Source organism: Protopterus annectens, chromosome 2.part2 (assembly GCF_019279795.1).
Source record: "Protopterus annectens isolate FY-2018-M chromosome 2.part2, PAN1.0, whole genome shotgun sequence".
NCBI lineage: Eukaryota > Metazoa > Chordata > Ceratodontiformes > Protopteridae > Protopterus > Protopterus annectens.
The window spans coordinates 763253343-763267281 of record NC_056730.1 but is presented as its reverse complement, the minus strand read 5'-3'; positions in this window follow the sequence as shown (position 1 = coordinate 763267281).

The following is a 13939-nucleotide window of genomic DNA, read 5'->3' as shown; positions in this document are numbered from 1 at the left end:
AAAACAGATAATTAAAACAGAAAATGGTTTATATCCTATACACAATATAGCAGATAAAAATCATCATCCACGTTGCACACAGAATGCTGAAGCTCACTGAGGTGCATCAAAAACTCATCCACAGCAAAATACTTTTATGCATTGGAATAATGTTTAACGGCTCTTTTAAAACTGTTATAAAATTTTTCTACAAAGGTTGCTATCACTAAGGCATGTTTAAAGACTGAAGTAAAAGGTAAAACTAAGTTAAGTGAATATCATAAGAGGAATTGGAACTAACAGTAAACTATACAACAAAATAAATCCTTGCAATTTGTCTGTGGAGTCATTACTAAAATAATTCTTATGAAAAAAATGCAATTTATCATTGTTTCGTACCACATATAACGGTCAGATCACCATGCAAAACAACATTAACTTACTTTTTTACACAGAATAACCCTAACCCTCAACTTGTAACAGCTGGGTGAAATGGAATCAAAGGAAAAAGCTTACATTGGAAAGCGGATAGACTTGCTGTGCAGAGCTGGAATCTATTTCAAACTGCTAAGTTCACATTTTGCCACTTTAACTTGCACTGTGTTGCGTTTATACACTTGCCTATTATTTATAGTGGTGCTGTATTGTTTCTGTTTCTGTCTCTTGTGTCTCCACTGTGTTTTTTTCTCAGGGTAGCTCAGGCTAGTTTCAGGGAGGGGGGTTTTGAGCCTGCCCACATCCTAGTTGTTAGTCATTGCCTGAGGAGTATTTCATTTTAATTCCAATACAGATTGCAGTTTGATGAACTGTTGGAAAGCGGATAGACTTGCTGTGCAGAGCTGGAATCTATTTCAAACTGATGAGTTCACATTTTGCCACTTTAACTTGCACTGTGTTGTATTTATACACTTGCTATTATTTATAGTGGTGCTGTATTGTTTCTGTTTCTGTCTCTTGTGTCTCCACTGTGTTTCTCCCACCCACCCTCTCTGTTCTTGTCTTGGTGGCTTTGAAACTGCCCACCCCTCTTGTAAGTTTGTATTTGGATACTCCTTCTGGGCCTATCTCATTTGCTCAGTCAATTGAGTGCAGTGAGATCATATTTTGATTGAAGGCGCTCCTACTATGTGCAAAGAGTGCATTTGGGAAGGACAATCCCTGTAGCCTCTTAATCCTGCTGTGTTCCTTCCCTCAAAAAACAAAACAAACAAAAAAAAAATATATATATATATATATATATATATATATATATATATATATATATATATATATTGTAACTGTCTTAATTGCTGTTCTGCAGGCTATCTGTTCAGTTGTTCTTACTCTGCACTTATTACTGCTTTAGTAGCCTCCTAATTTAATGCCTTCTGCACTTGTTTTTTAGTCATTTGTTAATTTAATTGCATTAAATTAAACTGTATTTGCCATAACATGCTAGCCTGCACTGCATTTGAATTGTATTTACTGCTGTTTTAGCTGCTTTTCTGTAAAAAAAAAATGCCTAGATTGTTTCCTGCCTTTCCTGTAACTTATCTAGTCCAGATACAGACTTGCTGTATCCAGGACTATTTGTAAGCTCCTGAGCCCCCCAAGCCTTTCTGTGTTGGAGGGAAGCCTTCTAGTTTATCAGTGGGAGTGGTAAGCACTAGGTAGCCTATCCACCACAGGAGGAGAGGTTTCTGGCCCAGAAAATATAGTTTATTGGCCGTTTGGGAAGCTCTTCCATCTCTTTCAACCTTCTGATTCAAAAGCCTGTGTTTGTGCTTGTTTCCTGCCTTTCCTGTTACTAGTCTAGTCCAGGTACAGATTTGCTATATCCAGGACTATTTGTAAGCTTCTGATTCCCCCCAAGCCTTTCTGTGTTGGAGGGAAGCCTTCTAGCTTATCAGTGGGAGTGGTAAGCATCAGGTAGCCTATCTACCACAAGAGGAGTGGTTCCTGGCCCAGAAATTGTAGCTACTGGCCGTTTGGGCAGTTTTTTCCCATCTCTTTCAACTTTCTGGTTTAAAAGCCACACTTGCACTTGTTTTCCACCTTTCCTGTTACTAGCCTAGTCCAGATACAGAGTTGCTGTATCCGGGACTGTTTGTAAGTTTCTGAGCCCCCCAAGCCTTTGTGTTGGAGGGCAGCCTTCTAGCTTATCAGTGGGAATGGTAAGTACTAGGTAGCCTGTCTACCACAAGAGGAGTGGTTCTTGGCCCAGGAATTTTAGTTTATTGACCATTTGGGAAGTTGTCCATCTCGTTCAACTTTCTGGTTTAAAAGACCACATCTGCGCTTGTTTCCCATCTTTCCTGTAACTAACCTACTGGAAAGCACTAGAAAGCCTTAAACTGATATAAGCCTTCTAGCTTAAAAGAGAGACTTTGGAGTGATTGAGTATCAGTTTTCTGTATTTTCTTGCTGTACTTAGCTGTTTTTCACCTAAACGCTGATTTTCCAGCACTTATTGTGATTTAAAAGCTTGTTTTTTTTCACATATTGTACTCATTTGACTGCCTGCACTTTTAAAAAGTTTTTTATTTAAATAAATTGTTTAACTGTTGTAGGCTACACACTAAAGTGCGATAGTCTTTTCTGATCGCTTGTATTCGTTTAAAGCTGTTTTAAGTGTACTTTTTACTGCTTTTGCCTTATCTTTTCAAAAAAAAAAATAAATACATTTCTTGTTTCTCGCCTTTCTAAGCTAGTATAGTCCAGTTTTCAGGCTAGTGCTGAATTCAGGGCTGTGTTAGAAGTTTCTGAGTTGCCCATACCTTACTTGGATAGAGGGAAGTTTCTCTGTTCACCTGTGAGAGAGGGGAACTTTGAACAGCAATCTGTCCCTGGAGGAGTGGTTTCAGCCCAGAAGTTAGTAGTTTAAAAAACGTGTTCTACAGTTTTGTGCGCCGGGCAGCACTGCTTAGCTAGAGTTAAATTATTCCCGGCTCCACTAAGTCTCCTCTTCAGTTTTTCACTTGAAACTAGTTTAACTCTCAACCTAAGCACTCAAAAAGCATCCTACAGTCCAGCACTTGCTCAGACCTGATAGCAAGCACTAATATACCCCGACACTTGACTGCCCAGCAGGGCAAGGCTCTTTGTCCACCCCTCACCAACCAAGCGACTAAGCAGCTCATTCAACTATTCAGACATGACCAAAGGGCAACTTCAGGTGTACTCTCCAGTCCAGCTGGTGAATCTGGGTATCCTGAGGCAATGTTACAGCTGCATCATGTACACAGACAACCCTCTCCTCCTGCCACAAAACACTAACATATGTGAGAGATGCAATTATACAGCCAAACTGGAGGCTAAGGTATCTCCACCCAAGACTGGAACAGACAGTCATGAGGAGAAGGTTAACACTTGCACCACACCCCCAGCCTCACATAGACCTACTAAACCAGCACTGGCAAAAAATACACATAAATACACAAAATCATACTCGGAGACTCTAAATAAAAACCTGCAAACGCATCAGAGAGCTCCAAAGCACCTGCACCTCCTGTCACAAACCAGACAACACATAAAACACAAAATCAATGTGCCACACAATTACAGCCCTTAAGGCAAAATAACATACCTAACACACTAGTAATAGGTGACGCAATAGTCAGGCACACTGACGCCCCACTCACTAGGCTGGACAAGTAGAAGGTTACTATTAGCTGCCTCTCGGGAGCCAGAATCCATCACATAACACAAGCACTCAGGTCACTCCAGAACAAGTACAAATATGACTCTGTCAATGTTCATGTTGGTGTGAATGACCTCAGCCATACCTCCCTGGACTACATGAAAAGAGACATGGAAGAGCTCTCTGATCATGTAGCCCAGGCGGGTATGACCCTGACCCTGAGTAGCATCCTGCCCTCACCAAGAATGATACCTCAGTATAAAGAAAAAATGATAGTTTTTAACAATTATCTAAGCTTCTGGTGTCATTCAAAGGGGTCCAGTGTCTGTCAGCCTGGGATGACATGCTCGACAAGCCGTGTTGCTTCACAAGAGACTGCTTGCACCTGTCACCCCTTGGCTTTCGAATACTGGCCAAGGCTCTTGCTGCCCCCATAGTGCCTTTTTTAGGCAAGGCTCAAAATTCAAACCCACCTCCGTAAACAGCACAAGTAAAAAAATGAGGGTTATGCTACTCAACGCCAGGAGTTTAAATCTCAAAATGCATGCACTCAAAGCACTCCAAAGTATGGAGAACGTTGACATCTGTGAAGTAACTGAAACCTGGTTCAAGGCTCCAGAGAGCACTCCAGCACTAATGGGCTACAACTCATACCACACATTTCGGCCACAAAACATGAACCAAAACACAAAAGGAGGGGGTGTATCCATATTCATCAAGGATACCCACATCTCCAGGTTAGTGGTGCAGCATGATACCTCTGAGATCATCCATGTGCAACTAACATTGGGCAAATCTGCAATGCAAATTGTGGCCTGCTACAGATCACCCTCCATGACCCAGGACCACCATTCCACCTTTCTAGAGACACTGGAAAACATGAAGGTCCTACAGTACACCCTGATCTTGGGAGATTTCAATTACCCTACCATTAACTGGGAAAACTACTTGAGTACAAACTCCCAGGCTCAGCACTTCCTGGAATTTATCAACTCAAATGCCCTGGATCAGTTGGTAAACTCCCCTACCAGAGGCCACAGCATATTGGACCTGGTCATTACCAACATGGGCGACAGGTGCTCTGAACCGGAGGTCAACCCATCACTGGTTAGATCAGACCATAAACTAATCACCCTGGATGTCCACACACCACCACCACCCCCAACCAATGAAACCACAGTGAAAAACTTTTCTAAAGCAAACTTCACCTTACTTAAGGCAGAGGTGGTAAGTTTCACAGCCCCCAAGCTAAAGGATAACACTGCCCAAGATGAAGAATCCTTTACAATTGCACTCTATGAGCACCTACAAGGATGTATGGATCGTGCCATCCCTAGCAAGACCAAGACTCACTCCCCTAAGAGAAGGAAACCAGTCTGGTGGACCCCTGCCATAAACAGGTTATACAACAAAAGGAGGAAACTAGTTCAGAAAAAAAGCAAATCCCAAGAAGGAAAGACATCCCTGATCAGTATAGGTAAGAAACTAAGGTCCCTCATAAAATCATCCAAGGCTAACTTCGAAAGAAAAATAGCCAAGGATTCGAAAGATAACCACAAAGCCTTCTTTAGCTATGTCAAGAATCTAAGTGGCAACTTGCCGATATGCTCTGAGATAGTGCAAAATAGCACAGAATATAACTGAACCTACTGATATTGCCAACATACTGACAGATAGATTCAGTGCAAACTTCACCTCCCTCTCACCTGCAAAAGGGCCCACAACAATACCGGAAAAGTGTAGTGTCCTGAAAATCACAGAAGCACAGCCCTTCCAAAAGCCAAAAACACAGCATCATTGGGGCCAAATTGTTTGCCAGGTGCGTCTTGCACGAACTACAGAATTAACTAACCCTCCAGCTAAACACGCTGTCCAACCTCAGCCTCTCCACAGGCTATGTGCCCATAGAATGGCACACAGCAATGGTTATTCCGCTCCACAAAGGAGAGGTCACAACTGACCCCGGTAACTATCGTCCCATAAGCCTGACTAGCCTGGTCTGCAAGGCTATGGAGCGCATCATCATGGAACTCATTAACAAAGACATTGGGAACCTCCAAACACTTGACCCGACCCATTTCGGCTTTGTTAAGGGTAGATCATGCCTACTAAACCTGGTTGACTTCTTTGAGACAGTTACCAAGGCCATAGACAAGGGAAATGTGGTTCACACAGCCTACCTTGATCTCGTCAGGGCATTCGACACCATTCCTCACTCGGGTGTTATAGAAAAACTCACCAGCCTGAACATAAACCCCTATGTCACAAGATGGGGTGCCAACTGGCTTACAGACAGAACTCACACGGTAAGAATAGTGGGCTCCAGGTCTGTCTCTAAACCAGTCACAAGTGGTGTCTCACAAGGCTCGGTTCTGGGACCCCTACTGTTCGGCATATATATCTCAGAAGTACAGGCAAACACAGGAGGACTATGGCTAACCAAGTTCGCTGATGACTGCAAACTGGGAGCCATAACTGACTCTCCGGCTGACATGGACATCCTCCAAAAAGGCCTTACTGAGACAGACACCTGGTGTCACAGTCATGGCCTCAAGCTAAATGCCAAAAAATGCATAGTCATCCCATTTGGGAAAGACAAAACACCCACAAATTACCACATAGGCGGCAGCCCCCTTAATACAGAAGAGGTAATAAGAGATCTGGGGACCCAGGTAGATAGTACTCTCTCCTTTGACAATCATATTGCCAAAGTAGTTAGGAAATCCTTCTATGTGGCCCATCTAATTACTAAGGGGTTCGCATCTAGAAATAAAGAGGTTATAGTGCCCCTCTACTCATCACTCATCAGACCCATCATAGAGTACAATGCCCCATTTGGGATGTACCTCACAAGACACTTCCAACAACGTGAAAGACCACAAAAGCACCTCACCAAGAGGATTACTGGCCTCAAACATATGTCTTTTGCAGCCCGACTGAAAAAACTCTGGCTGTACTCAGTTGCATATCGCTTACTCAGAGGTGATCTCTGCCTGACTTACAAAGCCATGTCCAACTCAGAATTGATGGACATGCTCCACCTAAAGAAATCCAAGTCACTGAGAGCCACACGCTCTAGTGAGCAAAACCTTCACTTTATTGGCTCTGCTTGACAGAGGCTCAGTTAATTAATCAATGGGGCGGCGAAAGCCAACACACTCTGGCTAGGCTTATAAATGCCGTCGGGCAGATAGGCTAGTACCTACCTATGAACCTAATCAGAGCTCAATATAAGTTATAAAAAACTTAATTGTGTTGCTATATTTGTGCAACATAATGTCATACTGGACATGTCTAAATATTAAATTAGATCTCTCACACATATGTTCTTTACTTAGTGTTTCATGAGTATAACGTTGTTACTGATGTAGAACATCTGTATAGCTGTTTGCATGCTCTACAGCAGACACACAAGACAGTCCTTCTTTATTTCTTAACTTAATAGAAAAGAAACAAACACAGTATCAGCAGTTGGATCCTTAATTAATATGGCAAACTTCAGATTGAGGACACTTTACCAAGAGATCTGGATTAAGTTCTTAGATATCACACTTGCCTTTATCAAAAGACTACACAAACAGTGAAAACTGAGTTAACGGACTTGCCACAAAACAACCAAACTTTGACAACTGAACTATCTAGCCACAAAATAAAACATCCATGTACATCAAAATCCCTCCTTATCACATGGTCACACATATTGTTTGAAGTACACACAAAAAATAAACGTTTTTACATATGGCAATCTCTCTCCATCTCCTTCACCTTCCATGTGTGTGTGTGTGTGTGTGTGTGTGTGTGTGTGTGTGTGTGTGTGTGTGTGTGTCAACCCTGCTACTTATTCATGCTAACTCCAGGATCAGGTAAACATAAAGAAATGTCCACAGCTGGTACTATGTAATCCAAATGTCTCCATTTTGTAGTTGCATAATCTCTAAGGAAGTCATTTCAACTACTTAAATACACTTCACTGTGATGGGTATGTTACGCTATCAACAGCATTTGACAAATGGCTCTTTTGATGAGTGAAACTTAGTGAGGATTCACTATCAGCTCTACCACAATATGTATTTCTCCTCATATTTCCTTGACAATATTCTAGATAGATACGATGCTTAAATAGGGCTTGTATCAATATCCTCATGTTTTATTTGTAAAGTTGCAGATGCATACACTGTTTAAACATAACTGCCTGAAAAACAACATCCCTGAATTCAAGATATAATTAATGTAAAATCATTTAGCATTACTTGTAATACTCATGTGATGTGTTCCACATAGGTAGATTAATTAGTAATTTATTGATACTTTTTAGTACCACTTGCAAGATGCAGCCCTGCTGCATCTCATAAATTTTGCCTCAAAGGGAAATTCTTTAATGCTGAGACAGGAGGTCTGTGGCCCCAGTGGGCTTGAACAATAACCTAGGCTTATACTTTGAGGATGTCTTCTGTTAGGCCTGCTCAGTTGTGTGGAATGATTGTAATCCTTCACCTCTCTCTCTCTCTCTCTATATATATATATATATATATATATATATATATATTCCATTTTTTCTTTGTCACTTCCACTTTCTGCTCAAAGGATAGTCAGTATGTCACCCTTCCTGGGAGTCAAAATAGGGTTGTTTTTTACCACTTGAAACATCAGTTGTCACTCGTGCATCTGCACTGGAGGGTCAGACTAGAGTCCAGTTTAGAGTATGTCTCAGATTATTTATTTATCCTTTATTAACCAGTTTAGCTCTACAAGGTTGGTGTCCTCTTTTCAGGGGTGACCCTAGATTGTATTTATTCTGACCAGGAGGCTGAGGAAATCAGCAGCTTCCACAGATCAGTCTTACAACATAGCAGCAGGTTCCAATGAACAGAACTCAAAGCAAGTTCAAAGCTATAATTTTCTTTTTACTAATGAAAGAAAATGTGCAAAGTAAATTGTCTTAAAGCTTGCAAAGTGACTTTTTCATTAAATGGACATGTCGCTTCTGCCCCGTGTGTGTGTGTGTGTGTGTGTGTGTGTGTGTGTGTGTGTGTGTGTGTGTGTGTGTGTGTGTCAGTGTGTGCACACGTGTGCATGCACACCAAGTGTTTTATGTCTTTTAATGTTTTAAAACCCTTTATACTCCTATACTTTTTGATTCTGCCACCCTCAGTAGTACGTGGATTAAATGAGGCTCCTTGCACTACAAAAAATTATAATCAAATCTAGTAGATCATAACTACTTCTTATCAGTTCTCAATGTGGATGTCATATCTCACCACTCAAGCTTTGCTTTGCTCCACTGTCTATGTGAATTTCTTGAAATTCCTGTCTTGAACATATAATAAATTGGTTTTGATGGGATACCTGATCATAATCCCGTTTTTCACATTAGATGATCATTCCTGGAAAGAGTTTCTTCCAGCAGTGTCATTAGTCTCTGACTAGTGTTTCATCATTTACATCAAACTCAACATTTCACAAGATATACTCAGTTGTCAAAATCCTTTCGTTTGGGGAGACTTAATAGACAGTATGATCAGGGGCAAAAAGCATAACGAAAAACTAGAGTCAGCATTTTTATATTTATGTGCATCCATCTGTATGATGACTACTGTAGACTGTCCTTATACATGTATTACATTTATTTATTGGAACAAAGCCAATTTTCAGCAGAGGCTTAGGGAGAAATGCTCCAGATACATCTTTGTAAAGTGGGAGGAAACCCACATAAACAGAGGGAAGACATGCAGGCTCTGCACATAAGGCACCCTTGCTGAGAATTGAACCAGAGATCCACTTGCTGTGAGGTGACAATGCAACCACTGTACCACTGCACTGTCCCTTCATCTTAGGAAGCCAAAGGGTCTGAGAACAATGGCTTTACATACCCAGATAAATTATCTTCTCTCATCTGGTTCCACTAAGCTGAATTTGGAAAACACAATTCTATTTAGGAAAAACATTTTTTTAATGAGATAAGGAGGAGATATGGTGGGGATGATGGTATTTCAGAAATCTAAAGAGTCTCAGAAAAGCCAGCAAGAGAAAGAGAAAAAAGAAGAAAACATGAACTAGTCCATAAGAAGGCATTGAATGAAACCTTGGTAAAAATGATTCATTATATGCAAGAATTTCAATCTCTTAAGAAAACCACTCACATGTATATTAAGGATTGAAAAATAAAATAAATAGTTATTAATTTTACAGATTCTGCAAAATGATTTATTTTGAATATCGCTTTTTTAAAAAAGAAAATCCTAAGGACTGTATCACATAAATACAGCAGTCAGATATATAAAATTGCTTTGGAGGAATCTCCATTTATTTTTCAATTACTGGTACCCACTTAGTACATTTGTATTGAGGGTTTGGGAATATGGATGTCTCAGGTTAGGTGAGAGCTGAATAGCCCAAATGTTCCTCCCTGGGAATTCCATTTGGTTCTCCATTACATGGTGAGAGTAAAGGGCTAGGGGGCAGACCAGCTTGCCAGTCCTGGAAAGGGCAACCTATCCTCTCTCCCTAGGAGTCCCCACCCCCACCCCCACTATGACTCCTTTGAGTTCTGCTATTGCTATCTCCTGTGGGAAAAGTGTCTGCATGACTTAGCTGTCAGTGCAAGCTGCACTGTAAAAGAGGGGCCTTGGCAGGCTCAAACTCTACCAGGTAACACCTAGTGCTACCGCTAGATATTTATCACCAGTATGTTGAGCCAGAACTATCTCCATCCTGCCAGGATGGATGATCTAGCAGCAGCCCCTCATTTGCATCTTACCAGGCTAGCTCCTATAAATACCTGAGCCACTAATCAAAACTGGTTCTTTTGCAGCATAGACAGGTATTTATCATTATTTAATGTAGCAGGCAAAGGTAGTAAGTGCTTTCAGAAAATTCAAAAGTTTGGTAACATTTAAAGTTCTCCTATACCTGCTTTATTCTTTCTAGTCACATTGTGGGGCCTGAAATCTAGTCATGCAAAGAACAGGAGAAAGCAGTGAACCAGTACTGACTGAATAGATATAGTCAATGATGGGGATAACAAACTGTGTTAAGCACCAAATCATTCAGTTTCACCCATCAAAAGGACCATCTCATCAGTCTGGCAAGGAGTTTTGATACCATATATCAAATTATTGTGTTGTTATATGGTATCAAATACCATATACGTTATAAGAGATCTGGGGACACGGGTTGACAGCAACCTCTCCTTCAACCACCACATTGCCACTGTGGTCAGAATGTCCTTCTATGTGGCACATCTCATTACCAAGGGTTTTGCATCCAGGAAGAAAGAGGTCATCATCTCTCTCTCTACTCTTCGCTCATTAGGCCAATCATAGAGTATAATGCCCCATTTGGCATATACCGCACTAGACACATGCAACAGCTGGAAAGGCCACAAAAGTACCTCACAAAGAAAATCATAGGCCTTAACCACATGTCCTACATGGACAGACTCAAAAAACTCCAGCTATTCTATGTCTCATATCGTCTACTAAGAGGCGATCTCTGCTTAACTTACAAAGTCATGTCTGACCCATCTCTGTTAGAAGTGCTACAGTTAAAGAAATCCAAATCTCTCTGCACCACACACTCCGGAGACCTCAACCTCATTACCACAATCAACAGAAGATGCTGGAGGGACAGGTTCATAACCCAGAGACTGCCCATGCTATGGAATAGACTTCCCATACATGGCAAGCAGAGCACCTCACTGGCCTCTTCAAGAGAAATCTTGATGAGTGGATGGGAAATAGAAAGTTCACTCTGGGGATCACTGCAGTGGGTCTGCTTGATAAGAGGCACTGGTAACTAACGTCGGGCAGCACAAGACCAGGGCACTTCTATGGGATAGGCTTGTAAAGGCTCCAGGGCCATTAGCCCAGTACACACCTATGAACCTTTGAACCTATATTGGTAAAAATATTTGCTTTATTGGGGTAATTAGAAATAAAGTAATCTTTTTGTGTTGCAAGGGCTTGCTATTATGGCTAATGGCTTCCACAGAGTACTGAATACTTCCACAGATCTTTCAGCTATTTCATTTGTGGTGAGAGCAGTGATTTTGACAAATACCATCAACCAGTTTGCCTCTTTGAATTACTGTAATGTAAACTGCACACCATTATCTGTTGAAATAATTATCCAGGCAAGTTCTTTTTTTCTGCAGTTGTCATTAACCCTGATAGTGAGTGACATTAAGAGATATGTTTTGGTCTGCAGCACAAGTCCTTCATGGAAAAAAAAAAGATTTTCTGGTTGTCAGGTGATTCCTTTAGACTATAGAAGGGTGGCAGAGTTTGCTGGCAACAATCAAAAGTAAACATATTAATGCACTGAAGCTATGAAACCATAACAATATGGACAAAGACCAGCAAAAGTCATTTAGTGCAGGACAAACTGCATTCACATATAGTAAAGAGTGCTGAGAAGGAGAGGTCGCAAGAATGTTTGTCGATGTCCCTTTGTCTGATGAGTGTTCTATACAGAACAGGGGGTAGAAGACTCATAGCAATAATTAATATCATGATAGATAAGATGAACCTAACAAGTAAATGCACAGCTACAGAAACATAAATATGTGGAATGAAGATAGCCTGATATAGCAGATGTATCCAAGAATGCTGGCATAGGATCATAGGATTATAGGAGGTTAATAGGCTAATGGCCCTGGGGCCCTTACAAGCCTAGCCAAGATAAAAGAAACCTCAGTCAGCACCTGTTGTCCATGTCAATGAAGGATACAGGTGGAATCCCTGGAATAAATTTGTAGTTTCCCATCCACTCATCAAGGTTGTGCTTGAAGAGGGTCAGCGAGGTACTCTGTTTGATGTGTATGGGAAGTCAAATCCAGAGACAGGACAGCCTCTGGGAGACAAACCTGTCTCTCCAGCATGTTTTGTTGATGTCACATATTAGATACAGGCTTTCTGAGTAGGTAGTGTGTGAGGAGTTAGACTTACAGATATGGAGCATCTTTAGTAGCGCAGGGTCCGAGATGACGGCAGGGCTGTCAGCATACCACAGATAATAAAATGACTGACACCATGAAATGCATATGCCTACTAAAGTATGGAATATATCTACCACTGCAATATCATTCTTAACCAGTTATAAATGTCTGCATGCATCTGTACACCCAAAAAGAGCTCTGTTGTCATTATTATTCCCACCCAAGGGTTATTTAAATTATGGTAGCTAAGGAAGGACAAGCCAGTTTTAGACTGAACAGAAGTATCAGTCATAAAATTACCAACATCTGCTGAATATTGGTGAAAACAATGAAGTTCCAGAAAATATTTACTTCTATTATTTTTTTGAATACAATAATGCCTTTGAATGCATGGACCTTATTAGATTGTGTAAAGCTGTTAAGAGAAATGTGAATACTGGTTCACTTAGTTTACCTATTGAGGAATATTTATGCAGAAGGAGAAACAACAATTAGAATCAAATATGGAACAGCTAACTGGCTCACTAGTAAGAAAGAAGTGTAATAAGGTTGTAATAAGGTTGGAAATTGCCACCTTACTTATTTAACTTGTATGCTGAATCATGTGAAGTGCTGAGTTAGATTAATCAGATTGAAGAAACTAAACTGCCAGTTGAAATATTTTGAGGAGAAGGAGAGGATCTTATTTTTTTCAGTCCCCTTGGACCTCATGGTACTGGCCCAGCCCCAGTACCCCACATCCATGCCGATTCTACCATCCATCATTCAAGACCCCACTATTCTGATATAGCTTGGGCTGAACCCCAACAGCATCGTGGGGGCTCAGCCAGCTGTGCTTCTGTCCAATGGAGGTTCATAGGTTCATAGGTAGGTACTAGGCTATTGGCCCTTGAGCCTATATAAGCCTAGCCAGAAAGGTACCCTGGCTTTTGCCACCGAAAAAAAAATATTTTCCTGTGCCACTGTCAAGCAGAGCAGGTTCTTTTTAATATGCCCAGCCCATTTTCCCTTTCCCTGCCCTCACGCTCATCAGCTATGTCTTAGGCAAATCCCCCTCTATGGATCATGCCTCCCCTTTGGGATTGCCTTTGACAACTGCCAATTCCATCCTGACACTCGGTCACACTAGCTGCTAATTATACCTGCATTGCCTGGGCCATAGTTAGGGCTTTATCTCTCTAGGCCACTGAATCAGCTAGAGTAAGATTTTGTTGAAGAAGGTGAAAGTAGAAAGACAAAACAAAAATAATATATTCATTATTACTTCTTTACAACTAGATTAAAGCAATGACTGATTTTATTTTCCTGGGTTCAAAGATCTCAGTAGAAGGTGAATGCAGACAATGAATTAAAAGCTGCTTGCTTCTTGGTGGGAAAGCTATGGAAAGTCTGCATAACAGTTTAAG